Source organism: Papaver somniferum, chromosome 3, assembly GCF_003573695.1.
Source record: "Papaver somniferum cultivar HN1 chromosome 3, ASM357369v1, whole genome shotgun sequence".
Taxonomy (NCBI): domain Eukaryota; kingdom Viridiplantae; phylum Streptophyta; class Magnoliopsida; order Ranunculales; family Papaveraceae; genus Papaver; species Papaver somniferum.
In genome coordinates this window covers 145,231,622-145,258,702 of record NC_039360.1, presented here as the reverse complement: position 1 = coordinate 145,258,702, position 27,081 = coordinate 145,231,622, and the positions used below count along the sequence as shown (strand labels likewise).

The window sequence follows — 27,081 nt, the reverse complement described above, 5'->3', positions numbered from 1 at the left end:
CACGTTCAGGTCAAGTCTAGTCTAGTCAAGGTCAAGTCAACGGTGACGATTCACGAAAGTTTGACCGCTTTCTATTCCATCTTCCGTGTCTCGTATCTTCTTCGTCCGATATCCGATTTACGCGTTTGAGTAGTCCATTTTACACAATTTTTCGAGACCCATTCAATGATACTAATTTCGTATCCAAATTATTGTTAGGTTAATTCCTATTAATTAGAATCTATATTAACTAATCGAGTCATTTGTGGATAAATCGTCTCTAAATCATCTCTAGATCATCTCTTGACCAGTCTAATAGCATTAACGAGCTTGAGGGTCACTACACAACTCTCTCGGAGGAGTATTAAAAACAGTCAGCCGATGTTAAAGGGTGACCACCTGTTATAGGGATGCCAGATGGTTAACGCTTATCAAGGTGACCGGGTGTTGAATAACTTACCCTACTTCTATACCTTAAAATCGAGAGAATTCTGTCTTTCATTCATTCATCTCATTTACCTGAAATTAAGAATAAAAGAAAAGCAGCGACTGCTATAGATTCTAAAAACAGTTACGGCTCAGATCGAGATCGAGTGGAAGTTTGGGTCGAATTGAGTGAGTATGCCACAGATTTAAAGGGGTTATGAAACTGGAAATTATGGAATCAGTGAAGAAGAAGATGAGATGAAAAGGGATATGCTGTTGTTGAAGTTTGTTGTTGCTGCCGTACAAAATCAAGGAAGACAATGTTGTTGGTTGTTGGAATTGAGGGAAGAAAGTGGTGAAGAGGAAATTGGGTGTTGCTGCCGTGGTTGGTTAGAGTTTGATGATTCAGATGGAGACGAAGGTGATGAAGTCTCTGTTAATACTAAACTAAGGAGTTCAAAGAAGAAATCGAGAGATTATCGAGAATCAGAAGATGGGTTTGTGTGAATTTGAAGAGGCTGTGAAGAAGTTGAGTTGATGTCGTTATACCGTGAATCTCAGGGAAGTGTTGGTGGTGTTGTGTGGTTGAATTACAGAGATGTTGCAAGAACTGAAGAGTTGATGATAATTTGAAGCTTTGTTGTTGAATGACACCAGTTTTAATGTCATATTTATGTTAGGTGTGCAGGAATTGAAGAAAAGTGAGGTCTGAATTCGGTTGGGAATATCCAGAAAACAAACGGAACTCTATGCCGACGAGTTAACTCAGTACCGGACGATAAGCCGATCCAAACCTTTGACTCAGCTGAGTAAGATCCAGTAAGCTTAGTAAGACTGACTGAGAAGCTGACTCAAGATGGCTGACTACCTCCCTTGTCTCCCTTGACTGACGGTTTAACCATATTGATCGTTTACTATAACGGTACAATAACGGAATATTCTTTCAGCGGAGAAGAATCTCAGGTAGCCGTCATTGACTTTTATGGCCGGATTCCGGTGATAACATGATTTCTCCGGCGACCCAAAATAACAGAATTTTGTGTGAGGTTTTCTCATGGGTGTGAAGACTTGGACTTGGAATTGGATGAAGAATTTGGCTTGAATTTGGAAAGAGAAGATGGAAAATTTGAGAAAGACTAGGATTTGGAAGTTAAGATATAAAGGGAAAGGGATTCTATTCCTAAGAGGATTGCAAACAAATTGAAGCCTATAAATAGAGAAGTTCTCTACTTTTCTCTACACACCTCTCCATATACACTTCTACACACACAACACTTTGGTTTTTGCTTTATTTCTTTTCTTTATTCTTTGTGAACTCCAAATTATGTGTGGCTAATTTTCTTATTGATTGAGGATGAATTCCTAATTCTTAACATGTTTTGAGTTTTGTTTTAAATCTACTTTGAAGTTTTCACATGATTATCGTTTGTTTTTACTAATACGAATGTTTACGGTTGTTTGATAGATTATTTAGAGTGCATACTAAATTGATTTGTTAACTCAACCGAAAGCTAGTAGAAGTTAGGGAATACGTAATAGTTTCTTGACTCTTACAAGTAGAACACACATGACCTTGTAAAGGGATTCTGTGGAGCAATTGTGTGTGAAAACAACACTAGAAAGTGAACCAAGCGAACCGAGTTTAACTACTAGTACTAAACCTAAATTCATAAATCTTAATGCATTCGATCCAATTACATCTTGTAAGCGAACCTCAAGGTAGTTCTTTTGAATATAATCTGATAACTAAGCGGACCTGTTACTCAGTGAAACGAGGAATTTTGGGGATAGCTAAGCGAACCTGCTGTTCTACGGTTGGTGATAATCTATGACTAATAAAAGTGGAAAAGAACATAACTTGAATCATTGTTTTGCAATGAAGAAGGATTCCTTGATCTAATTTCTCTTGTTGATTTCAACTTAAACTTTTAATTGCTTTGTTTACTTTCTTTTGCTTTTAAAATCTAAAACCAAAACCCTCATTTGTGACATTATAAGACAACTAAAACCTCTTGCTCCTCGTGGGAACGAACTTGACTACAATATATTACTTGTTAATTAGGTAGTAAAATAATAATTAATTTGTTGAGGTTACGACATGCACCAATATTTGAAAATCCAAAGCACGACGAATTGATGTCTTTTAAAAATATTCTTTTACCATCCAATCACAAAGAATCAACACTGAAGTACCACAACCGTGCAAGTCAATGGTGTGCCTTTCATTTTATTCAACTGTTAGTTATCAAATTTTATTAATTTCGTACTCCACAAGTACAACAAAATCTATATTTTTATTGATCCATCTTTCCAAACTAGACACAATATTCGAATAATGCAGCATTAAAATCCTGATTCTAAATACGTCCTAACGTTGTTTCAGTGGGGAAATCTACTATGGGAAATTTGTTTCAAATGGTAAAGAAGGACATATAATTAAATTTAGATATCGATTGGTTTGAAAAAGTCAAATTTTGAGCAAAGAAAGGAGCTCAGTTGGATAGAAGTGCATGTACGTGGATAGATCTAAGTTTTACGACATTACTTACTTCATGTCCTGTTCATGTCTTTGTTAATTTAAAGACAAGTTTATTTGTGTTTTTGTTTAGCTTTTCTTTACCTTCGGTTTCTGAGGGTTGATGAAAAAGAATTAGGGGCTACACAATAGAACAACTTAAGGATATTTTGAAGTAATTTCAGAAATCCCTTATCCACCTGTCTTAATTAGTGTTAATTGATTGTATTAGTTTTTAACTTAGTTATAATAAGAATTTTTAATTTATTTTTCATTTTTTTGAAAAAAATATTTTTCTTCTTCTTTCATAGCCGTTAGTTTCGTCAAGTTACATATCTACGATTACAGAAGTATCCGCAAAAACAAATTTTGCCAAAATTTAACATTTTTGAATTTTTCGCCTTTAATAATCGGTAGTTTAGCTAATTAGATATCTACTGATTATGATAATATGTCCAAAAATAAATTTTCTCAAACTTTAAAATTTCCGGATTCTTTTCTTTCATAATCGGTGGTTTTAGCAAATTAGTTATCTGCCAGTTATGAAAATAGCCGCGTGAATAAGTTTTCCCCAACTTTAAAAGTTTCGAATTTTTTTACTTTCATACGCAGTAGTTTTAGAAAATTAATTATCCACAGGTTCTGAAAGTAGCCCCAAGAATAATTTTCTCCAAGCTTTAAGATTGTTAATTTTTCTACTTTCATAATCGGTAGTTTTGGCTAATTAGTGATCCATCGATTATGAAAGTAGCCCCATAAATACATTTTTCCAAACTTTTAAAATTTTGAATTTTTCTCCTTTCACAATTGATAGTTTAGCTAATTAGATATCTACTGATTATTAAAGTAGGCCCAAATATAATTTTTCTCAAACTTTAAAATTTTCGGATTTTTCTACTTTTATAATCGGTAGTTTTGGCAAATTAGTTATCTACCGATTATGAAAGTAGCTGCAGAAATAAATTTTCACCAACTTTAAATTTTTTGTTTTTTTTTTTTACTTTCATAAGCAGTAGTTTTAGAAAATTTGTTATCTACCGATTATGAAAGTAGCCCCTGGAATAATTTTTTCCAAGCTTTAAAATTGCGAGACTTTCTACTTTCATAATTGTTAAAGCATTGCTCGATCGAATTCACAAGTGTTGCTATCTCAAGCTTGTTGTCAAATTTAGTTGTCAAAACTATATCCTGATTTCTAGTCTACAATTAGTTAAGTCTTGGACTAGGATAGAAATGTACTTGAGAAACAGAGGATTATAGAACTCATAATTGCCTACTGTTTGAAGGCGAAGATCAACCGAAGATTTTGGAGAACTTCATCAACAAAAGGTAAGCGAAGAATGAACCACCTATATCTCAAGTTATATTCATTTTTCAATCATCTGAGACGATGTCGCATAAATAATTAGACTAGTATGCATAGACAAGAATTTCGAGTCAAGTTTATCTTGATAATTTCTCGAAATATAATGTTTAAGATTAATGAACATTTGTTCACGCTTGATGAATTTCGATTAAGGAAAATTGATTATTCAGAATCAAAAACATGATTCAAGTTTCATCATCTGAAATAGCCTGGAACAGTGATATATGTCATTGATGTTATTAAGGAATGCTTCGAATCGATTTAGAGAAAAGTATAAAACTACTATAGATTCGGATATAAGACAGTGGTATTAGTCTTACAAACTAGGATAACTATTATACATCTAAACTTGTATTACATGTACTTGTACATGTAGTGGAGTAGCTATACATATCGACTTACATATTTGTGATACGCATATTCTTATACACATCATATGAAAATTTGTTTAACTCGTGAACCGGATCGGTGTGCATACTCGTATGCAAGCCATTCTTAAATTGTGGTTACGGAAACCAGGGGTAGGTATCCAAACCGGTATGTAAACTAAAACAGTTTTGTGTTCCTGAACTCGATAGCGTTTCCAAAACGGTACACAAACCGATTTAGTTATGTGAACTCCGAAACCGGCGTCTTTGAGTTTCCAAACCGGTAAGCAAACCTTAAAAGTTCTGTGAACTCCGGAACTTTGGTTTGTTGGAAAGTTTACAAACTAGTACGCAAACCTAAAAAGTTATGTGAACTCTGGAACTCGGTTTTTGGTTTAAAGTTTCCAAACCGATATGCGTACTGTGACTGAACCGACTCACGAACGACAGTGGTACTGGTACCTTGTACACCTACTAACCATGTCGATTAATAATTAACATTTGATTAAATCTCTATAAACACTAGACGTAATTGATCACATGTTTGTGACTTAGAGTTAATGTCTTATGTGTTCATGAAAATGAAGATTAAGATTTTAAGTTCAAACCGGCTAGTTTCAGCTAACCGTGTTGAACATAGTCTTTGTAGATGGTTCGGTTACGATCTCACCTAAACAGAGTGTATATATTGTTTATGTAAATCAAATTCAAATATTCATCTAATGGTTGATATTTTTTGCTTATTTCCAAAGCTATCTTAGCTTAACCTAAAACAACCTATGCTTTGAATGTATATAAAAAGGGAACTTTAAGAAACTGGGATCTTTGAATCCCGACACTACTTTATGGTGTGTCCTAGTTGTATTTAAATTCCTCTTCTTCCTAACCCTTTTAGGGTTTAACGACTATAAAGACTTCATAGGGATTCGTGAAGCCAGGTCCTGTTATCTTTCCTTGATAACTTGAGTATCTTGATCTTGATTGTTTGTAGAGCTTGATAATCGATCAAGATAGATAGAAATCATCAAAATTCTCTTCGTCTCAAACTTTGTTGGTTCCACAAGTTTTATACTTATGAGGTGAATAATAATCTAGGCTGCACTTTGGGTTGCATAAGTCCGGATTTTGAGGATAGCTAGACTCTTGTCAAATTGCTATGTATTTCCATTACCTTAATCCTGCGTTTAGTTTTGATCATCCGTTTCAATTGTAATCAGGAAATCAATTATATAAGCTTAATCTGTGGGAGGCAGATTTGGTTTAAAGTCTTCAATTGAGTTGAAGCAACTCTTAGTTGGTGGGATTCAAGAGGCGTAAGGAGCGCGACTGTACCTTAACCGGTTGGATACCTTTTAGGGCTCAACTATATTCCAGTCTGAAGTTAATTGGTGGTAGGCTAGTATCTGTAGCGGCTTAATACAGTTTGGTGTTCAATCTGGACTAGGTCCCCGGGTTTTTCTGCATTTGTTGTTTCCTCGTTAACAAAACTTCTAGTGTCTGTTGTTATTTCTTTTTCTGCATTATATTGTTTATCTTTACAATTGAAATATCACAGGTTGTGTGTTGATCAATCATAGTAGATACATCAGATCTAGTTTGTTGGATACGACTTGATTGATTCTTGGATATTGGTCTTTGGTACTATCCAAGTTATTTCTTTGTGATTAGGTTCACGAATTAAATTTTTTAAATGTTCTAATCGCAAGAGATAGAGATATAACTCTAAGATACTATTCCATGATTGAGTTTATCTCTCGGAGTTGTATTGAGTTTTTCCATAAAGATTGCCTAAGAAAAAGTGGTGGTGCATTTTGGTACCCCCGTATTTTCAGTAATCGGTAGTTTCGGTAAATTAGTGATTCATAGATTATGAAAATAGCCCTATAAATAAAATTTTCCAAACTTATAAAATTTTGAATTTTTCTCTAAAGAGATAATCATTTAAATAATTAAATTGAAATAGCAATCGGTGGACAACGAGTTCATTTTATCTACCGTTGGTAATAATTGGTAGCAATTAAAACAATAGCTATCAATTATGTTAAAACTTAGGAAAATATAAATTACGGAATACAATCGGTAGATAAATCTACCCATTATGGTAAAAAAAAAATTAGAAAAAGTTTTAAAAAAATTATCGAAGAAAAAAAACTAGTAAAAATGCACGTGTGATGCACTTACTAACCTGTCGTCCCAAAGCACCCCACTTAACCATTACTAAAAAAAAAATATTAACAGCTGAGATTACTTCTACATCAATTCAGACCTGATATCTTTCACTTCTCTGGGTGAAATGAAATACTTTCTCTGCCTCCACCATCATCCCTGGAATCCCAACATCCATTAGCTCCCGAAAGGCATCAAGATCAGTTTACTTCAACTCTTTACTATTTTACTTGATCCAAGCAAATTGTTTGTACCATCATAAAATGGTTACGTACGGGGAGCACAAGTTCCCCACAACTAATTGGTTTATTAAAGAAACCAACCCTATCTTATTAAAGAAGCTCAACTGGACTTATTAAGGAAGTCCAGTAGTTTACTAAAGAAACTATTTTTGGCTTATTGAGGAAGCCCAACCGAACTTACTAAGGAAGCCCGGTGGTTTATTAAAGAACCAATTCTGGCTTATTAAGGAAGCCCAACCGGACATATTAGGAAAGCCCGGTGGTTTATTAAACAAATCAATTTTGGCTAATTTAGGAAGCCCAACCAGACTAATTAGGGAAACCTGATGGTTTATTAAAGGAACCAACTCTGGCTTATTGAGGAAGTCCAACCGAACTTATAAAGGAAGCGCGGTGGTTTATTAAATAAACAAATTATGTCTTGTTGAGGAAGCCCAATCAGACTTATAAATTAGGGAAGCCCAATGGTTTATTAATGAGACCAATTTTGGCTTATTGAGGAAGCCCAACCAGACTTAATAAGGAAAGCATGTGGTTTATTGAAGAAACCAGCTCTGGCTTATTATGGAAGCCCAATTGAGCTTATTCTGGAGGCCCAATGGTTTATTATGGAAACCAGTTTAAGATAAATACAAATCTTAAAATAGATAAGTACAGATCTTTTGAGACGACTACAAATCTGGAGAAGATGTATCTTTCAAGATATATATAAATCTATAAAGATAAACATAGATCTTCCTGGATAAATGCAAATCTTGACAAGATAGACATGGATGTTTCAAGATGTGCACAAATATAGTAAAGATAAGCATGAATTTTACATGATATATACAAATATCGGAAATCCAAGTGGTTATTTAAGATAATCACAAATCTCATAAGATAGAGGTAAATCTTTGTGGTCATTTGAGATAACTATAAATCATAACAGTTAGATTTATTTTATGCCTGTAAATAGAGGCTATAATCCAACTCAAAAGGTACACAATCACAATGACTTTTCTCTTCTAAAAACCTGTCTAGATCTCTCTCTGACTTAAGCATCAGAGTATCTTTTCAGGTACCTCCTCATTTGTCATCTACAATTTCTGGAGAAATAAGGCAACGACGAAGATTCCATCATCTTATATATGTCTCGAAGATTGTTGGGGTAATTGATTTTGCACCAACATCTTTTGGCGCCGTTGCCGGGGATTCATGTAAAACGATCATGCTTTTCCGTTGAGAAAAGTAAGGAGAAAATCATACACGAGATCTCGTTCAAAAAATCAGCAAAAAAAAAGTTAGGGTTGAAGAAACCGCTGCGACAGTTGAAGAAAATGTTACGACAGTTGAAGAAACCATTACGACAGTTAGAAAAACGTTACAAAAGTTGAAAAACCGTTGCGACAGTTAAAGAAACTGTTATGAAGATTGCAGAAAACGTTACGAAGGTTGAATAAACTGTTGTGAAAGAGTTAAAGGAACCATTGCCAAAACTGTAACAGATAGTGTCGCGAAAACATAACACAAATCTTTGTAAAAACAGTCGCAGAGGCGTTGCGCTTTTGTTGTATGTGTAGTCTGGAGGAAGAAACGCTGGATCGTATATTGTGGCAGTGCGCTTTTGCTACTAAGGCTTGGAGTTGGATTTATGAGATTTTTGCTATGCATTTGCATCTAAATCTTTGCGCGGCTTATAAGGCAGCAAGGAGTAGGAGCTGTATGATTAAAGAGCTTTGGTTGCTTGTTATTTTGGTGGTCAGGTCTGAATTGAGGCTAACTCGTAACCGCTTTGTTTATGAGAACAAAAGGGTTTGCTGGAGTTTCTTTCAAAAAAATATCTTTAACCAGGTGCAGGATTACTCCAGGCGTCTCAAGGGGCACATGAATAATTCAGTTGAAGATTTAAAAGTTCTGGATTTCTTTAAGGTTTCCCATAGAAAGGTGAAAATGCTGGAACCGATGGAGTGCAGGTAGGATACTCCGGAGTTAGGTGAGATGTTACTTTGTTATGACGGCGCTGCTCGTGGAAATCCTGGTGTGGCTGGAGCGGGAGTTGTTGCAAGGGATCACGCGGAAAATGTGGTTGGAGCTATGAGCATTGGTTTGGGTATAACCTCAAACTATTTAACTGAAATCTTTGGGATTATTATTGGGCTGGAATGGGTTGTTCAATGGGGTATTTTGCGAGTTTGTATTTGATCTGATTCGATGAGTGTTGTGTTGGCTTTTACTACTTCTAAGCTTTCATGGTTTGTTTGGAAAAGGTGGAGGGACGTGTCTTATAATTATGAGGCTATTCGGTTTGTTCACATTTATAGAGAAGCTAATTTTGCAGCGGATAATATGGCAAAAAGAGGTTGTGCTCTTCATAATGAGGAAGGAAGACATTATACAAGAAGACCAGATTTTTAAATTCAGTTGAATATCCAAATGTATCATATTTTTGTTTCAAATAATTAGCAAGTTTTTGGGATTTTTCTGACCTCTTTTCTTGCTACTTATTTTGCTTTGTAATTCTGCTATTCATTAATACATTTTGGACTTACAAAAAAAAGTCGCAGAGGCGTTGCAAAATTTGGGAAACAGTGTATTTACAAAAAAGCGTGACACAAACCAAGCATCCGGTTCAGTAACTGGTCCAACCAATTTGATCAGTTCGGTCCAACCTGGTCCACTAAATCAGTTCATTCTTAATCCATCCTGGACTAGACCGATCTGGTCCAACTAGTTGACTCAACAGCAGACAGTCCATTCACTTGCCATATCAGCCACGTCAGCCCAATCAACAACATCGCATCTGCAGCTCGACCTGCTATGTAACGGACCGGTACATTTTCCCTTCGAAGGGGTTGGATTTAAACCCATCCAACTGGGCCAAACTCCCGGTACGTCACTCAAAATAAAAATACATTCAGTTCAGAAATCAGCCAATAACAAATGCTCAAGACCAGCAATTAGGAAAAAAAAAAACAAGAAACAAAAATACTCGCCAAGATCAAGATGTCACAATTATAGTTACTTAGTGAGAGCATGATTTACTTTAGCATCAAAAGAGTATAATGGACCATTTAGGAAACAAACAAATTCTAAAGAAAAATGATAAAAGAAGCAATTATGTTAATACAAGAGGATATATGCCGCAAGTTACACTATTTCTCTTTAAGAAATTAGAATTACCATAGTAAGCAACTGTAATGAAATATCAGCCCAAGTAAAATCATGTACTAAATTGATAAAGACTAACCCCAACCTCGACAGTAAATTAGTTATGTACGCCAAAGAGGAGGATTTAACAAAATACTCTACAAATGTCACAAAATGATCAACATATTTTCATGGGAAGTGGTGGATTTCTTTTAGACCATAAAATTTAGGCAATGGAGAATTGAAATATACATTTCAAGACCAATTATGTATATAAAAAAGAAAACATTATGTCAACAGTAGAAATGATAAGTGGTTCCTTACTCCAAATGAAATACCAACACAGCTGATTTTATTAAGACCATTAGTTAAACACCAAAATAGCACTTACCAACACCGTTACTACTCAAGATTAAATTCCCTAGTTATATAAGCGAATAAAGTGACGTCTTCCACTCATGTACAGTTAAAATTTAGCCAAATCATTATGAACTGAGAAACATATGGAGTATCAACTCAAGAAAAAAAAATATACATAAGAATATTTTCTTAACAATAGCTCTTACCATTTTACAGGCAATTAAAGACACCTGTTCTATTCTTTATCAGTTCAAAACATAGCTAGTGAAACAAGGAAGATGGGGGGTCTGAATTACGTCAAAGCATAAACAACTAAAAGAGTTTTACAAGCATTCCTTTATGCACCGAAATTCCGACATTTCATTTAAAACAAAAACGAGTTTCCGTGCAAACTATAAAGAGACTTTGCATAAGATCCCATTAATATATACACAGAAAAATAAACTACAAAAGCATGGGTCTATCAAGAGATTTATAACCACCTATATAACCCCGTGATATACACATTATAGACGAGAAAAAATACAATATTTTTGCTCAAGCTCCCAGCCGTAAGCTCTTACCAAGCTTACTGCCTAACATCCCTCGTACTATGTGGAAAACAAAACCAAAACGGGATGAGCCACAACCCAGTAGGAGTTACGAAATAATGTGCCGATGTAAAATGAACAACATGTAAATCAAACTAAATAAATGAGCATATCTAAATTTAGAAACACATAAGCTTGACAATTCCAAATTCATTTGAAACATTAATAATGAGATACTTATCAACCGATAGTGAATAAACTCACATCGCTACTTGTGAGGACCAGTTTCTAATGTTTGGATAGTCAGGATATAAGCCACCATCCCGGACGGTCTTCCATGGGTAGCCACATTTGTGGGATGCCCCTTTGAGCCTAACAAACTCACTCGTAGCCTTCCAAAAACCTTCAAAACATGCTCATTAATGAATATGGCAAACGCAGTAAACCCCAAATGTGAAGACACTACTCTGAAATATCAGATCTCGTTAATCCAATCCATAAGCAATACGGTCATATAGTCTGGAAGTCCGAAATTCATGTATCGACCCAATAAGAAAATGAAGTGAAATGAAACTAACCATATAAAAAGAGATCGGTATCTATAAAACGGTTTCCAAAAATATATGATCAAAACAACAAAATCATATCTTTTTACTGTTGCAATGAGTCTATCTGACGAAACAAAATCGAAAAACAACAAGTATGTCATAAATCAATAACATGATTCAAAGAAGGCCAATGGATTAAAAACAGTAGTGATTAGCATCCAATAGTGATAACAAAGAAAAGTATACCCAAATGGTTAACCAATTAAATTTCATGAAATTTTACATGAGATGAAAATGAGTTCCAAAAACTTGACGACAAGCTAAAGAGTTTAAATAAAAGTGATACAATTAATTGAACTGTAAAACTAAGAACACCATAGATAACAAGACAAATTAGCAGTATCTCAATAGTGCGACATAAAGCACAAATGAAATTTTAAAGAATCATTTAAAGTGTAAACTAGTTTAGAATTTCTTAAAAAGTAAATTTACTTGTCTTCTTCTGTTTGCAGAGAAGTAAACCAAGAAAAATCCAAGAAAGGATTTCAACTGACGGCTATAAATAGAGTTTTTAAATGCTCATTGAGTCATTTTTGCAAACAAATCATGGGCAAGTATCAAAATTCAATACAAGCTTTAGATTTAGGAAGGAAAACAAGACTTAGGTGTTTGCAAAGTATTTCTAATTCCCAAAATTATTTAGCTCATTAAAATATATTAAGTTCATTTTTATCTCAGGTCATGAAAAGCAAAAAAAAACTGAAAAAGCGGGGGTCTAACAATCACATTTAATATTTCGATTAACAATCTGTATGGACTAACTCCAATATACTTTCAAGAGAATCAACTAGACAGTCAGACTCAATCTTAAAAAAAGTACATCCAAGATAAGAATTTGCGAACCCGATTGAATATAAGAAATAACTTGGACAGTATCAAAAACCAATATCCAAGTGTCAATCAATATAATCAACAACCAAAGGTTGAATTCACAATTGATTGAACTTACGCACAACCTGTGATATTTCAATTATATAGAAAATATAATGCGGAAAAGAAATAACACAAACACCAGAAATTTTGTTAACGAGGAAACCAAAAATGCAGAAAACCCCCGAGACCTAGTCCAGATTTGAACACCACATTGTATTAAGCCTCTACTGACACTAGCCTACTCCAAGTTAACTTAATTCGGACTGGAATGTAGTTGAGCCCTAACCAATCTCACACTGATCAAGGTACAGTCGCGTTCCTTACGCCTCTGAATCCCAGCAGGACTCTGCGCACTTGATTCCCTTAGCCGATCTCACCCACAACTAAGAGTTTCTACGACCCAAAGTCGAAGACTTCATAAACTAATCTATCTCACACAGAAAAGTCTATTGAATAGGTAAATACGTCTCCCACAGAAATACCTATGAGTTTTGTTCCGTCTTTTGATAAATCAAGGTGAACAGGAACCAACTGATAAACCGTACTTATATTTCTGAAGAACATCCTAATAATATCAATCACCTCACAATAATCTTAATCATATGGTAGCGAAACAAGATATTGTGGAATCACAAACGACGAGACGAAAATGTTTGTGACTACTTTTTATCTTGCGTATCGAAGATTAAATATCGAGCAAATCTTAGAGAAGATAGTACTCAATACGATAGAAAACAGCAAGATCCGAACATGCAACTACATAAAAAATAGTTGGGTCTGACTTCACAATCCCAATGAAGTCTTTAAATCGTTAACCTACGAGGTTTTTCCAAAACCTAGTAGGTTAAAGGAGAATCGACTCTAGTCGCAACTAGTATCACACATGAGGTGTGGGGATTTGGTTTCCCAGTTCTAGAGTTCTTCATTATATAGTCTTCAAATCAGGGTTTGCAATCAATGTTACCTTGGTAACAAAGTATTCAATATTCACCGTTAGATGAAAACCTGATTAGACTCAAGCTAATATCTTTCAACCGTTAGATCGAACTTAGCTTGTTACACACAAATGAAAAGTGACTTCATTTAGATATGAATAACCGTACCTAAACATGTACACCTTGTTGTATGAACAATAGTTAACCGAAGTTAGCCATATGAACAATAGTTAACCAAAGTCAACCATATTCATCTTAACCATAACTAGTTCAAATGACTCAAATGAAACTAGTTCTAGAGTTGTTCAATTGTTTATATTCTCATAGAAGTATACAAGACACAATTGAAGCAAAATTGATTTTGATTCACTCGAATCAATTCATGAACATTATAGCCACGGTTTGCAAAAGATTGCATTCCTTATTATATAAATATATTAGTTCATGAAAAAACCGATTTTAGAACATAACCTACTCAAGTATGCATACGGGTACGCATAGCTAAGTGGCCGGACTAGGTTTGGGTTCGCCAGTATGCGAACAGGTACGCATACCTTCCAAACTCAGTTGAATTTCCGGAACTTGAAACTCACGCAAGTACGCATACCGGTATGCATACTAAGTTCCCGGACTTTCATTAACCAATCAATACGCATGCGGGTATGCATACTATGGTTCCCGGACTTGGAATATCTTGCAACAGTTAGCATACAAGTACGCATGTTTGCCACGAGTCTAAACTCCCATTTCGACCAGTACGCATACGGGTGTTATATCCAAACATGGTTAATTGTTCTAAACTCCCATTTCAATCATTGAAACATTCTCAGAAGACGACAATGACTTTATTACACAAACTATTAGCTTCGAATCAATTTTCAAGTGATCGAATGATCAATACGAAAAATTTCGAGTCTACATCAAATGACCGTCTCACACAAATCATGTAAGATGTTACATGGCGATTTTTACATCATCATCATTTGACTTTCGTCAAGAATATAAGATGAACTTGGTTAAAGCGAAAGCTTACCAACGCATATTTTGAGAAATATGTAACGGAGTTAAACTCAGCTCGAAATATCAAATGTGTATAATTGAAGTCTATATAGCTATATGACTTTTGTCTCAAATAGGAGATAAAGTAGATATACTTTTGAGTGATAGATGAGTTCAAGTCTCCACATACCTTTTGTTGATGAAGTTCCACAAGCTCCCCTTAGTAGTTCTTCGTCTTCAATCGATGAACGCCGTGAAGTCTAAATCTCAACTACACTTTCTATCCTAATCCGAGACTTAGCTATACGTAGACTAGAAATTAAGACTTATAGTTTTGGAAACTAAACTTGACAAACAAGCTTGAGATAGCAACGCTTGCGAGTTCGACCAAGCAGTGCTCTAACAAAAACCCAAAAAAAATTTACAAACAAATTATGTCGAATTCATGGTTTGTAAACAACTCAACTAATCTTTTACCCATTTGAGTGAATAGTAATAAATCTGAAAGTGATACCAATTTACAGGATATTTGAGATAAAAAGACGTCAACAACAAAAATGGGAGAAAATAAAATACAAATGAGAGATGACATCAATTTCTTAATACAGAACCAATGGAAGAAAGATAATGCAGAGATTTGGTAAAACAAATCAAATTAATAAATCAAGTGGGGGAACTGTACGCATGCAACTAGTATTTCAATGTCTTGAACAAACCAATAACTAGTTTAACCGAAATAAAATCAAAACAAAACCAATTATATATAACAGTGAAAAAAAGAAAATCCCATACCTCAAGCGCAGCTAGAATTCCAAGAACGGATCAACAAAAGCCAATGGGAGTCTGAAGTTGTGTTTCTTTTCTTGTGATTGTCTTGATAATCAATAGCAGAAATTGGATGGGAAAAGAAGGAATGTCAGGAAACAACAAGGAAAAGAGATGGTCTCCCTGTTAAATTTGGTTCAGAATGAAAAAGGACCAAAACCCCTAAATAAAAGAATTTCTCCTGAAATTCAAAACCAGACTAAGAGCAATGAATATTACTTTCGATCACAGGGTCCTTCGGTTCCTCTTTAGTCTCGACGAAGTGGTTCTACTTCTCTTGAACAATTACTTGTGTATTGGGTTGACGTTGTTTAGGCTGGAAAGGTTTAGCATTTCCTCGAGGATAATGTTGCTGTTTTCCCTTGAAGTTCTGCCTTTGAGCATTTTGATTGTGAATTTGGTTCACAATTTGCGGCTTCTGATCTGCCGATAGAGCACAATCTCTAGCATAATGACCATCTTCTATGCAATGATAACATTCAGTCCTCTAGCCTCTCCTGGTTGCATTGTCATTTCGTGGGCGAATCCGTTGTGGTGATGAATTTCTATCTCGCTCCTTAGTCTTCTTCTTTCGGTCTCACTCTTCTCTCTCTTCCTGACTTTGCATCAAGCTAGCTTCAACCGCTAATGCAACATCAGGAACCTGATTATATGTATGGATTCGAATTGCAACAACTCTATCACGAATCACAGCCTTCAAATCACCCTCAAGTTTTTGAGCCTTCAACTCTGGCGTTTCAACTAAATGTTCCCTGTAACGATCTAGCTCACTAAATTTCTTGTCTAGTTGTGTGACTGTCATATCTCCTTGCTTCACACTACAAACTCGGCACAATTCAAGGATCTTGTTGTAGGTGGAAAATACTTGTTAAGGAACAACTTTTCAAACTGTTCTCATGACATATCCACCACGTCTCATTCGCTTCTCTGAATTCAACCAATCATCTGCATCACCTTGAAACATATACGTAGTAAAGCGTACTTTATCTTTCTCGGCCACTAAATGCGCATCAAACTCCTTTCTCATACCCATTAACCACCTTTCAGCTTCTATGGGTTCTTCCGTACCATTAAACACTCGATCACCAATCAATTTCCTGAATTCCTTTAAGTCCATAGCACTACTAGGTCGCAACTGATTCTGGTTCCCAATGGCACCAGATATGGTCTGTGCCGTTTGCGCCAAGTGCTCATAACATTATTTCAGATGTTTTACCATAACGGTATTCTTTGCTTTACTATTTCTCGCTGAAGCGACACCTTTAAGCTTCATAGTCTTCGGAGGAATCTTCACAATAAAAGGAACAATAGTTAGAAAATGTTAGTAATGTTCATTACTAACAAGTGCATTAATATGTATATCACGGTTTCTGGATTTTTCCTAAATCCCCAAAACAAAACAAAAAAGAAATAGACTTTGTATTCTGTAATACATAATAAACCATTAAAAAGAAATTTTCTGAAAACCATTAACAGAACCTGACACTTCAAATGTTCAAAGCAAAGTAACATTTCAATATCTGCTTTCAAGACAACTCAAAGTGATCGAAACAGAATCGTATACACAGTCTCAAAAATAATCATAGAATTTTCATGCAAACAACAATAACGTTCTTCCTAATTAAATGCAGCATCAAATTAAACACAACAGAACATTTCTATGGGAATTAAAAAAACCAAAGCATACGAATGAAACTAAATTCTTGAATAATCGAACAATCTAGTAAAACAAAGAAAACTAAGCACAGTCCCGATAAATCAGAACACGCTCTAATACGAACTGTAACGGACCAGTATATTCTCCCTTTGAATGAGTTGGATTTAAACCCATCAAACAGGGCCAAACTTCCGGTACGTCAGTCAAAATAAAAATACATTCTGTTCAGAAATTAGGCAATAATAAATGCTCAAGACCAACAACTAAAAAAAACAAGAAACGAAAATACTCGCCAAGATCAGGATGTCACAATTACAGTTACCCGGTGAGTGCATGATTTACTTTAGCATCAAAAGAGTATAATGGACCATTTAGGAACCAAAAAAATTCTAAAGAAAATGATAAAAGAAGCAATTATGTTAATACAAGAGGATATATGCCGCAAGTTACACTATTTCTCTTTAAGAAATTAGAATTACCATACTAAGCAACTGTAATGAAATATCAGCCCAAGTAAAATCATGTACTAAATTGATAAAGACTAACCCCAACCTCGACAGTAAATTAGTTATGTACGCCAAAGAGGAGGATTTAACAAAATACTCTACAAATGTCACAAAATGATCAACATATTTTCATGGGAAGTGGTGGATTTCTTTTAGACCATAAAATTTAGGCAATGGAGAATTGAAATATACATTTCAAGACCAATTATGTATATAAAAAAGAAAACATTATGTCAACAGTAGAAATGATAAGTGGTTCCTTACTCCAAATGAAATACCAACACAGCTGATTTTATTAAGACCATTAGTTAAACACCAAAATAGCACTTACCAACACCGTTACTACTCAAGATTAAATTCCCTAGTTATATAAGCGAATAAAGTGACGTCTTCCACTCATGTACAGTTAAAATTTAGCCAAATCATTATGAACTGAGAAACATATGGAGTATCAACTCAAGAAAAAAAAATATACATAAGAATATTTTCTTAACAATAGCTCTTACCATTTTACAGGCAATTAAAGACACCTGTTCTATTCTTTATCAGTTCAAAACATAGCCAGTGAAACAAGGAAGATGGGGGGTCTGAATTACATCAAAACATAAACAACTAAAAGAGTTTTACAAGCATTCCTTTATGCACCGAAATTCCGACATTTCATTTAAAACAAAAACGAGTTTCCGTGCAAACTATAAAGAGACTTTGCATAAGATCCCATTAATATATACACAGAAAAATAAACTACAAAAGCATGGGTCTATCAAGAGATTTATAACCACCTATATAACCCCGTGATATACACATTATAGACGAGAAAAAATACAATATTTTTGCTCAAGCTCCCAGCCGTAAGCTCTTACCAAGCTTACTGCCTAACATTGCCTCGTACTATGTGGAAAACAAAACCAAAACGGGGTGAGCCACAACCCAGTAGGAGACCAACATGTAAATCAAGTTAAATAAATGAGCATGTCCAAATTTAGAAACACATAAGCTTGACAATTCCAAAATCATTCGAAACATTAATAGTCAGATACTTATCAACACATAGAGAATAAATTCACATACCTACTTGTGAGAACCAATCTCTAATGTTAGGATAGTCAGGATATCAGCCATCGTCCCGGACGGTCTTCTGTGGATAGCCACATTTGTGGGATGCCCCTTTGGGCCTAGCAAACTTGCTTGTAGCCTTCCTAAAACCTTCAAAACATGTTTAATTATGAATATGGCAAATGTAGTAAACCCCAAATGTGAAGACACAACTCTGAAATCAGATCTCGTTAATCCAATCCATAAGCAATATTGTCATACAGTCTGTAAGTCCAAAATTCATGCATCTAGCCAATAAGGAAATGAAATTAAACTAACCACATAGAAAAAGATCGGCATCTATAAAACAGTGTCCAACAATACATGATCAAATCAGCAATACGTTTATAGAAAACCATTTCTTTTTACTGTTGCAATGATACTATATAACGAAACAAAATAAAAAAAACACCAAGTATGTCATAAATCAGTAGCAGGATTCAATGAAGGCCAATGGATTAAAAATAATATTGATTAGCATCCAATAGTGATAACATAGAAAAGTATAACCAAGTGGTGGTTAGCCAATTAAACTTCATGGAGTTTTACATGAGATGAAAATGAGCTCCAAAAACTTGACGACAAGCTAAAGAGTTTAAATAGAAGTGATACAATTAATTGAACTGTAAAACTAGGAACACCATAGATAATAAGACAAATTAGTAGTACCTCAATAGGGCGACATAAATCACAGATGACATTTTATAGAATCATTTAAAGTATAAACTAGTTTAGAATTTCATAAAAACTAAATTTACTTGTCTTCTTTTGTTTGCAGAGAAGTAAACCAAGAATAAATCAAGAAAGGATTTCAACTGACAGCTATATATAGAGTTTTTAAATGAGTGGCTCATTGAATCAGCAAACAAATCATGGGCAAGTTTTGAAATCCAATACAAGCTTTAGATTTAGGAAGGAAAATATGACTTGGGTGTTTTCAAAGTATTTCCAATTCCCAAAATCATTTAGATCATTCAAAACTATAAAGTCCATTTTTATCTCAGGTCATCAAAAGCAAAGAAAAACCCAAAAAAAAATTACAAACAAATTATGTCGAATTCATGGTTTGAAAACATTTCAACTAATCTTTTACCCATTTGTATGAATAGTAATAAATCTGAAAGTGATACCAATTTACGGGACATTGAGATAAAAGGACGCCAACAACAAAAATGGGAGAAAAGAAAATACAAATGAGAGATGACACCAATTTCTTAATACAGAACCAATGGAAGAAAGATAAAGCAGAGATTTGGTAAAACAAATTAATTTAACAAATCAAGTGGGGGAACTGCACCCATGCAACTAGTATTTTAAGGTCTTAAACAAACCAAGAACTAGTTTAACCGAATCGAAATCAAAACAAAATCAATTGTATATAACAGTGAAAAAAAGAAAATCCCCTACCTCAATCGCAGCTAAATTTCCAAGAACGGATCAACAAAAGCCAAGGGGAGTCTGAAGTTGTTTTTCTTTTCTTGTGATTGTCTTGATAATCAGTAGCAGAAATTGGATGGGAAGAGAAGGAATGTCGGAAACAACAAAGAAAAGAGCTGGTCTCCCTGTTAAATTTGGTTCAGAATGAAAAAGGACCAGACCTCCCTTAGCTGCTTTCATGTAAGACTTGTAGCAAACGTGCTCCAAGTTTATAGGCTTTCCTTAGATCGTACTAACCAAGCACCCTAACATTACTAAACGATATTCTATTTATTTTAAAAATACTCACATTGGATTAAAGCACTCGCCACGGCTATATACACCCTGCATTAGAATCACACGTGTACTCTATACAGTTCTAGCTTTCCACTAAAATGGGTTGAGTTTAGTTTTGGATCCAAGTAGATATTATTAGTGGTTTTACATTCCATGTCAGCGTCAGCACTCGCGGTTCGTGAAAATTTTGTTTCGTCGATAACTTCTTCGTTTTAAGTCTGAATTGAGTGATTTTTGGCTCGTTCGGATCGAATTTTGAAGACCTACAGCATGGACGCAGAAATTCTTGTGTTTGAAAAAAAATTTATGTGCAATTGGAGCAGAAACATGATCTTGTTCGAGGTTTGTGGATAGCAACATGATTCATTGAAGATATTGTAGATGAGGATTGCTTAGACTCTTCAATATTTAGCCTTGCATCACATTGCAAGCACCTAAATCCTCACCTTGTATGTGAAAAATTAAATCTTGTTTTTATCGCGAGCATAAAATCTCACCTTGCACGCGAATATAAAGACTTGCACCGAGGCATGCACAAAGTCCCGTACGCCCGATGTTGGTCCAAAGAATGGTCCTCAACACAAGCAACATGCCATCTTTACCTAGTAGCGAGTGTTACAGCCTTGTCACGTTGCGAGCGAAAAGCATTGCCACAGTCACAAGCACTCTACATTATACTCAAGACTCGACTAGCTCTCGAGCATCACAAGTCCACTACATGACAAAAGGTCTCGCCTAGCACGTGAACTAATTTATTGCAGGTTACCACAGTTGGGGGCGTCTTTGTCATATCCCTGCAAACGATGGGCAGTGCTGCATTTTACAACAACAATGAAAACTCACTTTTGTGGGCGTCTTTGGCATTTGGAAATAATTCTACAGATCATGGGACGGCTAAAGTGTCGCATACCATGCAAGCAAAATCAACAAGTTTCAGAAGTCAATTAATATGGGATAGAGCTGGAAAACAAGCTGAAACCCGCAGATAAATCCGTACCCGGCCCGTGAAAACCCTAACCCGGCTTGACTGGGTTATAAACAAGCCGGGTTAGGGTTAGAGAAATTGTGGCTTGGTAGTAAACGGGTTAACCCGTGCCCGACCTGTAAACCCTCAGGTAAACCCGTAAACTCGTATACAGTAATAATTAATAAGTTACATTTAATTTTTCACCGTTGGATTATGTAGGACTATGGTCAATACTTAATCCTATCCCTACGTTAAAGATATACAAACACTAAAACCCTAGCAGATCATTTCTTCATCCTCTTTTTTTTTGTTTCTCCCCACCGTCTTCTCCTGCGGCTGCGACCTCCTCCTCAGTCCTCAGTTCACCACCTCCATCGGACCATCACTCCTGCTGTTGATTAAGTTTCTGTTGCTACTAAGTTTCCTTCACAAGCTGGTAAACACAATTTTCTCTTACTATAATTCAGGGTTCTTTGATTTCATAACTAATTACTGTAAAATTGATTATGAATAGAGGAATTAAAGGATGAGTTTTGATTTTGATGGATGTTTTGATTAGCACTTGACTGATTTATGTGATTGTGTTGAGATTTTATACACAACATGCTCAAACTATGTGGTTTTAACTAGGGATTTGCTTATTTATGTGATTGTGCTTAGTGCAAGCAATTGTCTTCAAAGCCAGTATCCATGATTCCATGAAAATGTTAGGTTTTATTTTAATTAGGGCTTGGATACAGTTGGTTCTTTACATTTTCATTAATTGGGAGTTATTAGATGCAAAGTTGTACTGTTCTGGGCATTTATATTTGGCAACAACATGACATGGGGTTGGATGTTCTGGATGATTTAATGGAAGGTGGTGGTGATGTTACTAGGTTTGTCTTGCTGGTGGTGATTGATTAAGGTATAACTAGTCATCATGAACTCTTGGTTCTGTTGATTATTTGCATAACGAAGATGGAGTTGGATGGGGACCAAAAGTGGGTTTAGTTGAGAATCTAGTGGAGGTGATGCTCAGTTGTTCACAGGACAAGAAGGTTGTCGTGCCATGGTTGGATTTAGGAAAGCAGAGACCTAATTTCAGTATTTTGAGTTTAAGTCATAAATTAAATGTAATTGATTTTGGGCTAAACCCCTTCGATTAATTTGGAAATTATGTCATAAATTAATCCTTGTAACTAAATAGCTTGACTCATTAAATTAACTAAGTTTTAATTTTTAACATTAATTTTACGGGCTAACCCGTTACCCGCAAGCTTTACCCGCTACGGGTGCGGGTTGAAGAAATGACCACCCTTAAAAAATAACAACCCGCAAGCTTGGACCTGTTCTAACCCGTAACCCGCGGGTTGGTAACAAGCCATCCCCGACCCGCCCGTTTGCCAGCTCTAATATGGGACATCCTTTTCAATATCACTTCAAGTGATGGGGGCGAATGGGGTTCAAGAACCTACCAACACCTGAAGAGGTAAGTCCTCACCAAGTTTTATGTTATAAATCAAGGTTATAGTCAAAATTAGGAACGCTTTTTGCATGTATTTATCAAGGAAATACTTGCAATGTTTTTTTAATAATGAGAAAAATAAAACAAAGTATTTTGATAAAAGTACTTCAAGAATAAGAAATGAGTGAAAAGAAAGCAAATGTATCACAAAAATCTAAAGACAATCAACTTGTAGACAAGAGATTTTCGGACGTATATTGTTCGTAGACACAAGGGCTCCCATACACTGTTCATAGACACAAGTAAAATGGAGTGGTCCAAGGACCCACCATAACAAGTCTGAAAAAGCGGGAGTCTAACAACACAACCCAATATTTCGCTTAGAAATCTGTATGGACCAACTCGAATATACTTTTAAGAGAATCAACAAGACTCAATCAATTAAAAGTATATCAACGAGTTTATATCTCTCTCTTGATTTGATTTCCTCAAACAGAAACTGCGAGTACTAATCAAATACAAGGAATAACTTGGATGGTACCAAAGACCAATATCCAAGTGTCAATCAATATCAATCAACAACCGTTAGGTCGGATTCTCCAATTAATTGATCTAACACACAACCTGTATTATTTCAATTATAAAGATAAAACAATATAATGCGGAAATTGAAATAATACAGACGCCAGAAATTTTGTTAACGAGGAAACTGCAAATGCAGAAAAACCCCGGGACCTAGTCCAGATTGAACACAGACTGTATTAAGCCGCTACAGACACTAGCCTACTTCAAGCTAACTTCGGACTGGATTGTAGTTGAACCCCAATCAGTCTCCCACTGATCCAGGGTACAGTTGTACTCCCTACGCCTCTGATCCCAGCAGGATACTGCGCACTTGATTCCCTTAGCTGATCTCACCCACAACTAAGAGTTGCTACGACCCAAAATCGCAGGCTTTGACAATAAACAAATCTGTCTCACACAGACAAGTCTATCAAAGGATCAATCTGTCTCTCACAGAAAAACCCTAAAGTTGTTCAGTCTTTTGATAATAATCAAGGTGAACAGGAACCAATTGATAATCCGGTCTTATATTCCCGAAGAACAACCTAGATTAATCAATCACCTCACAACAATCTTAATCGTATGGTAGCGAAACAAGATGTTGTGGAATCACAAACAATGAGATGAAGATGTTTGTGATTACTTTTTATATCTTGCCTTTCGGAGATATCAAATCTCAAGACAATCAATCTGATTGTACTCGTACAATAAAAGATGCAAGATCAGATCACACAACTACGATAAAAGTAGTATCGGTCTAGCTTCACAATCCCAATGAAGTCTTTAAGTCGTTAACCTAGTTTTAGAAGAAGAAAACCAAAGGTTAAAGGAGAACCGACTCTAGTACGCAAACTAGTATCACACGTAAGGTGTGGGGATTAGTTTTGCACATTACTAGATGTCTCCTTTATATAGTTTTTCAAATCAGGGATTTGACTTGGTAACAAAGCAATCAATATTCACCGTTAGATGAAAACATGATTTAGATTCAAGCTAATATTTCTCAACAGTTAGATCGAAAACTTAGCTTGTTATACACAAATGAAATGCACGCTTCTAGGTTTGTTAACCGTACCCAAAGGTGTACATTGTTGGTTCAACAATAGTTAACCAAAAGGTTATCCATATGAGCATTTCATATCAACCATGTTCTTCTTCACCAGAACTAGTTAGAGAGTTGTTCAATTGCAAGGAAATCTTATTTAACTACACAAGACACAATTGAAGCAAAGATGATTTGATTCACTTGAATCGGTTCATGAAATTTTATAGCCACGGTTTGCAAACTGCATTCCTTATTCTTTTTAAAGTTTTAGTTCAGAAATCATCTTCAGATATATAACCTTCTTAAGTTCACACACTAGGTTCGCGGACTTAAGCAACCGGCGGAGTTTACAAACTCCAGCAGAAAATCTCGGCAAGAGACCTTCCGACGGTTCGCGGACTGGATTCGCGGATTGGTACTCACGCAACTAGTTTGTCAACTCCAGCAGAATTTCTCGGGATGAGAAGTTCGGCAGTTCGCGGACTTGGCTACAAGCCATTCTTCCAGTTTCTCTTGATCAACAAAGTTCGCAAACTTTGGTTCAAGGAATAGGACTTATACATAAATGTGTTTCCACAACAATGCTTATGTCCATCATTGGTTATGTAATCTAAACTCTCATTTCAATCATTGAAACATTCTTAGAGGACTTTATATAGTTGTTACACCATTTCTCATCAAAGCAATTTTCAAGATGATTGAAACATATCATGACTTTCGTCACTAGGTAAAAATAAACTTGGTCGAAGCGAAAAGCTTACCAACACATATTTCGAGTTATAGATAGGAGAGGTATACTCGGCTCGAAATTCCAAATGTGTATAATCTAAGTCTATATATATAGCATACGACTTTTTATCTCAAGAAGTAGGAGATAGAGTAGATAGACTTTTGAGTGACAGTTCAAGTCTTCACATGCCTTTTTGTCGAGAAGTTCCACCGGTTCCTTGAGTAGTTCTTCTACTTGTATGATGAATCACCATGAAGTCCTTGAGCTCAACTACACTTTTTATCCTAGTCCGAGACTTAGCTATAATAGACTAGAAATCAAGACTTATACTAACATTGACAAACATGATTGAGATAGCAACGCATGCAAGTTCGACTGAGCAATGCTCTAACAATCTCCCCCTTTGTCAATTTTAGTGAAAAAACTATCAATACATATGGAATACAAAAAAGATAAAGAAACTTAATGTAGATGGTGGATTTTCGACAAAGGCTAAAATTATAAACTCATAATTATACGAGGCTCTGATTCAGAAATCAGACGTGAGTATCGAGACACGGCTCTCTCATCGAATTGTCAACGGAGAGTACTTTCTCTCAGAGTACATGTGGATATATAGTCTCACGACTGGACAATGACATATCTCATGAATACTGAATAATTTCAGTGATTATTTCTATATAGCATCACGTGATGGACGGCTCCTAGACATCTTGCTCTGCTAGTATAGAGTGATAACGTCTTCAAGAACAAACAACGGGTTTACCCTGACTATATAAAGGATATGACTTACCGACAAGCTCATATCGGGATAATGAATGCTCCTAGAAAGCTTGCTCTGCTAGTATAGAGCCACAAAGTTAATTATTCCTAATTACAATTGCTCTTATTCCATGGTCGAATCCACGACTGGTCCCATGGAATGTCAATAACGATTGTTCTGATTCTATGATCGAATCCACGACTTGATCTCATAGAATAGCAGTAACTATATTATCTCATTACTCCGATTTCATGATCGAATCCACAACTGGTCTCATAAATGGTAATAGATAAATCTTAATTACTATGATTCTATGGTCGAATCTACGATCCCATGGAATGGTAATGCTCACTTTATTATTCTGAATTCGTAGTCGAATCCTCAGCTGATCCTATGAATTAATAATAAACATTTTATTACTCAGTTTTGTGAATTATTCTCCACTGGATTCCACAATTAGTAATAAATAATTAACAACCGGGCGTCTGAGCTACCTCTAAGTAAGCCCGATTCAAATGGTGAAGGTGTATCCAATGACGATACACTAACAGTCGCCGCACGAACGAGTATTTCAAAATACAACGAAACGATGAACCTATGCAAAATAGGGAAGAAAATAATAAATAATTAAAAATATCGACCAGGGTGCTGGGAGCACGGAAACACGACCAACTGACCGTGTCGCGGTCAATCCCACGCCAGTTTTATATTTTAATGCATTTTTATTATTTTCCATGATTTGATGAAAATTCTCTCGTTTTATCAAATCTCCTTCGTCTCGAGGAAACTCCTCGGCTTCATGGTGTTTTCATAAACCCATGAAAATAATATAAAATTAAGGAAAAATAGTGTGGGGGGTGACCATTGGCCGACCGGCCATGCCTTGATCCCAGCCGGCCCCACACCTTATGGTTCCTCATTATTTTATTATTATTATTATTTTCTTGATTGCATGAAAATTCCTTCAAATCATGGTATTTTCAAAATACATAAAAAATAATAATATAAAATTAGGGAAACACGTGGGACCGGGTCCCAGCCGTCCGACCATGCCTCAGCCGGTCCCACGCGACCATGTATTTTATTATTATTATTTTTAGGATTTCCTTCATCCCATGAAACTCCTTGATTTCATGGTATTTATCTCAAATTAGGAAAATCCCTTCAAATCATGGAAAAATACATTAAAAAATAATAATATAAAACTAGGGAAACACGTGGGATCGGGCCCCAGCCGGCCGGCCATGCCTCAGCCGGTCCCACACGCCCATGT

At 35.5% G+C, this 27,081-nt stretch overlaps 1 long non-coding RNA gene across 1 annotated transcript; it reads right to left on the bottom strand.

Annotated features, from left to right (window-relative positions):
• Window positions 1-15,132: 15,132 nt before the first annotated feature.
• LOC113357616 lies at window positions 15,133-20,213 on the bottom strand. Its single transcript, XR_003363728.1, has 3 exons — window positions 19,987-20,213; window positions 18,556-18,690; window positions 15,133-16,609 (listed from the first exon to the last, which is right to left on the bottom strand). It is a non-coding gene; the product is annotated as an uncharacterized LOC113357616 (long non-coding RNA).
• Window positions 20,214-27,081: the final 6,868 nt, after the last annotated feature.